This window comes from Phocoena phocoena, chromosome 14 (assembly GCF_963924675.1).
Source record: "Phocoena phocoena chromosome 14, mPhoPho1.1, whole genome shotgun sequence".
Lineage (NCBI taxonomy): Eukaryota > Metazoa > Chordata > Mammalia > Artiodactyla > Phocoenidae > Phocoena > Phocoena phocoena.
Window position 1 is genome coordinate 80,104,664 of NC_089232.1, and position 5,129 is coordinate 80,109,792.

A 5,129-nucleotide genomic window follows, 5' to 3' on the forward strand; every position below is an offset into this window, starting at 1 on the left:
AAATAAAGACAGCATTTTGCAAATTTATCGTTCAGAGGGGTATCTCTATTTAAGGAAATCAGCCAGTTACACTTCGAGAGATGAAATATTACAGCTTGTACACCAAAATCAAAAAATGAAATTAAATTTTAAAATGAAATGGTTACCAAGGTAATGCATGTCAGGGGATCAAAGGTGAAGGGTCACACATTATGAAAAAGAAATCCAAAAGGACTGCTACATCATAATCTCTCATTAGTGCTCCAACGGTGCCTCTCTTTGGGTAAACTTGAACATTTCGGCAGACATTCAAGCAGCTTTTTCGGTGAAAAGATTTTTACATGACTATTGCTATTCCCATGATCATCTATAAGTGGCACGGTGTTGAGAACACTGCAGGTGCTAATTCCACAGAATACACTTTGGGAAACGTTCTACCGGCTTGTTTTCGGCAGCCATTTCCCCTCCGCGCATCACAACCTCCTCCTTCTCGCGACAGGGACCTGGGCGCGCGCTTCGTCCCGCCGACGCCGCGCTGTAATTCTGCGGCTCTCTCAGTCAGCTTGGCATCTTGAGGATGGGCGAACAGGCAGAGGAGGGAGACAGTCCTGTTAGTGGAGGATGCCCTGATACTGATGTGGATCTAGCACAGAGTTATAAGGCTATGGATGCCATTTAGACTTTAAAATTGCATTATCCCCTCTTCCTACCTATTGTTCCTGAGGTCCAAATTCCCCAGGTATAACAACCCAGTTACAGTGCAAGGGCTTCATCCTCTGATCTGACCATAGAAGACATAGAAAAAATGGTAAATTTACTGTGATCTGGCCCACTTATGGTAAGAGTCATGCGGTCACAGGTGATAAAAATCACATCTGTCACCCACTCCTCTCCTGGTCTACATCCCTTTTAGCCAAGCTGTCTAGTTAGCAAATGGCCTTACACAACCCTCTTCCTCATTTATACATTCAATTTTCATACAAGCTTGCAATAAAGATTTTAAAATATATTTTCTGTTTATATCTCGTGTATAAACTGGGAACTCTGGATGTTAATTAAGTCTTACAGAGCATATTTTTAGTACAAATTATTTTTGAATGTGTTATTGGTACAAACTCATCACACTTCTATCAGTGCCATCTGATTGAAACACTGGCAATCACTGCATCTTGAATGCAGGCAGGTTTTGTGTGGTAACACCTCTAAAATTAGCAGGAAGGAAAAAACAAGCAATATTCAGGAGGAATTTTCTCTTCACAAGACACTGTACATTTTTAGAGGTACACGTTTCCTCCTTAACACGAACCCGAGATTATGTTTCTTTATGATTCACACCACATTGTGAATGATTTAACTTGTTCTTAAAAGATAAAAGAACGTTCATATTTTTTTTTGGAGAAGAACACATTCATATTATCCTATTTTGGGTGCAGGAGAGGACAGGTCTAAGGATCCATTTCTAATGACAACAGTAAACCCACACACAGCTTTAACCTCTCAATGAGCAATTCACTCTCTCAATTTCTGACCTCCAGAGGCTTTTTTTTTTTTTTTTTTTTGCGGTACGTGGGCCTCTCACTGTTGTGGCCTCTCCCGTTGCAGAGCACAGGCTCCGGACGCGCAGGCTCAGTGGCCATGGCTCACGGGCCCAGCCGCTCCGCGGCATGTGGGACCTTCCCGGACCGGGGCACGAACCCGTGTCCCCTGCATCGGCAGGCAGACTCTCAACCACTGCGCCGCCAGGGAAGCCCTCCAGAGGCTTTTTTAATTTCTAGTTTTTGAATATAAGAATAATAAAATTTCAATGATAGCCTTTGAGAAAGGGAAGTCATCTTTTGGAGTAGCATATTGAAGCTCAGAAAACAAATAACAGCTTAAGGCCATACCATTGGTGCTTGAAATGAACATCACTCAATGCACAGACGTTCCTGTCAGATACCAGAAACAATTTTACAGTGTCTATCAAAAAAGCTTTAAATAATAACTTGGAAATATCAAGCCCCTAAATGTTTCATCATCCACAAACCAGGATATTCCTGTAGAGGTGTAGAGGTCACTAGGTCCAGGCCTTCACAGGTCACTGAGGCTCAAAGAATGAGTGTGGAGTGACCTGCTTTATTTAAGTTCCTTATGCTGAATAATGATGCTTGAGGAGGGTCAGCATCAGCTGCCTGGAAGAGCAGCACTGGTGCTGTCTGTACCTTTTCATTGATTTGCTCTTTTTACAAGACTAGACCTCGGTTTGTCTTAAGCCAAATTTGACTCAGGCAGATCACCATCCCTGGTTTGTATGTTATTTTTCAACAGCAGATTTAAGACCTCTAAATGATGGGGCAGTTCTTTGGAGTAAAGATTACAGCCTCCAGTAGTAAATAAATAATGAGTTTGGGACCTGAAGCTTGCAAGGATTTTTCTCACCAAATCAAATTGTTTTCCATTCTGTGATTTTTATACTTTGCTGTATAGAAAACCCTAGATAACAATCCTCCAAGAAAAAGTAGTTAATGATAGAGCACAAATTTACCCAGGTTCAAGTTCAGTTGGGAACATATTACTTTAAATAAATGAGAAAAACACTTAAAACCTTACCTAAATGCTTCCCCATTTGTATTTGTAGCTGCAGTGTCAAGCTCACAGATCCATACTGCATAAGCATTCAATGAAGTTTTGTAACATTTTCTGCTCTTGTTACTCATTTTTACACGTATCCATTCATTTATTTACCATATATTGAGTGTCTACTGTGTATCAGAGCCCTTGCTAATCTGAGGAACTGAGGAAAAAAGAAACCCTTGCCTTTCTAGCACTCAGATATTGTGGAAAGAAATACATACTTACAGAGACACATCCCAGTATAATTTGTCAAATACCATTACTAGATTATCCACAGAATATTTTTAAAGTGCAAGCCTAGAAGATGCTATATCTTGGAGTCAAGGAAAACTTGAAAGAGGAGGTCATCTATATGAAGATCTTGAAGAATGAGAGAATTTATTTTATGAGAGTGTGGAGAATTGATTGAGGATAGCTATTCAGGCCAAATGCTATTCAAAGAGTGATGATAAAATAAGTACAAGAGGATAAAAGGCAAAATAAGAAGCTGGAAAGTAAGGTAGGTATATCCTCGTGAAAGGATATCTGTGCTAAACTAAGGAGTATGATTGTGTGTACGCATGCACACGTGTGTGTTTAATTTGCAGCAGTGCGTGAAAAATCAAATTTTTGATTAGAAAGGCAAATATGGTTTTTTGCTTTTTTTTTTTTTTTACGGTACGCGGGCCTCTCACCGCTGTGGCCTCTCCCATTGCAGAGCACAGGCTCCGGACGCACAGGCTCAGCAGCCATGGCTCATGGGCCCAGCCGCTCTGTGGCATGTGGGATCTTCCCGGACCGGGGCACGAACCTGCGTCCCCTGCATCAGACAGGTGGACTCTCAACCACTGTGCCACCGGAGAAGCCCCAAATATGGTATTATTTTGGAGCATATCTAGGAAGTGACAATACTGGTGGCAGGGAAGCCAGTTTGAAACTATCTTAAGATTCTAGGTGATATTGTGATAAGAGTGTGGGCCAGGCACCAGTGAATTTCAGTCTAACTAGTTCTTCTCATGTTTTTCCCTGTGTTCATGAGCTTATGCTGTGAAGATGATGGATGAGAGGACCAGAAGGAGCTAGAGAAAAGGATGTAGTGAAAAGCTGTGACCTTAAATAAGCAGTTTTAATTAAAAGATTAACAAAACTCATAAGATTACAGAAAACAGTCAATTAGATAATAGTGATGATATACAGCATTTTCTGTGCACTTACTATGTGCCAGGTAACACAGATTCTCTCCTCAGTCAAACTCTAGCCAAGTTCCTCTGAGCCCTCTATTTGAGTAGACCTCAACCTTGGCCTATAAAAACTCCAGATGCTCAGCAAAAAAATGCTTTCACCTAGTCTCCCTTTTTTTACTCACATTAAAAGGCTTAAATGCTAACACGGCTTCTAACAGCTCAAGGCTGCATATCTAGGATGATGGCACTTCCCCTTAAAGTGCCTGCCTGAGGAAGCTCAAGGTTGCCAAAAGAATTTACTGTTTGTTTTAGCCAACCCTTGACCAGAGGCTACTAACCTTACTTTCTTAAAACATTTGCTGAAAAGGGCTTAAAATTGTGAATCTCTCCTCTGTCTCTTTGAGATGTATATGTATCTCCTATAACTCAAGAGTGACCTAAGAAGGCTTTCCTTTGAAATGTGATCATCAGGAAAGACAGGGCCTCTGTCTCACAGTGTCCATGGGAGAAAAGAATCCTAACTTCCATAATCTCCAGTGAACTGACACGTTTGTTTGAATAGCATTTACACTAACTCTCTGTAAGTTTTCACTTAGTGAGCCCCCCAGCCCCCACTATTCCTTCATTCGTCTTTAAAAATGCCCAGTCACCTCATTGCACATCCCAACTCAACTCAATTCAATTCAATTCATACTGGACTCTTTTCCCTATTGCAACATTGTATTACTGATTAAAATCTGTCCTTAACACTTAACTAGCTTTGTTCATCTTCAACACAGGCGTGGTGACAGGCTTGTACAATCGTTTTCACCTTAGCGCCTCATAGCCACACCCCACAAAATAGTTGTTGGCTTCGTTTTCTACTACTATTACCTGCTGTATGTGAGCCCAGTTCTCTAGGCAATTAAAGTACTTGGAAAACATTTTAAGCAGCAAAGAGCTAAAATATTTCAAGTCTCAACCCAATTTATTCTAGCAACTGGAAGAATATGTTTCTGTGAATTCCTTGTTCAAGACAGCAGTTCCCAAGTGTGAAAAAAGCAAAACAATGTAAATATATGACTTCATTACTTATAATCACCCAGCTTCAGTGAGAGGAAGAGCGTCAGCTGTGTACAGAGAAGCTCTTGGGAACACAGCCTCAATTTAACTCTTTGGCACATGATTCAAATTATTTTATTTATAACCTGATCTTTTGTCTGTAACACAAATTGCTCCCAAATACCTTCTCAGATCTCACACCAGGAAAGAGATAATAAAAGTGCAATTCTTCCCCCAATTACTATTTATGACCTCTTCTGATGTTTTCTTTCTCATTATAATATTACTAGAATAGGGTTGGTGATTTTTGCCAAGCAACTAGGAGTGAGTGAG

At 40.6% G+C, this 5,129-nt stretch overlaps 1 pseudogene; it reads right to left on the reverse strand.

Moving 5' to 3' along the window:
* Positions 1-221: 221 nt before the first annotated feature.
* LOC136133628 (calmodulin-binding transcription activator 1 pseudogene) lies at positions 222-452 on the reverse strand (annotated as a pseudogene).
* Positions 453-5,129: the final 4,677 nt, after the last annotated feature.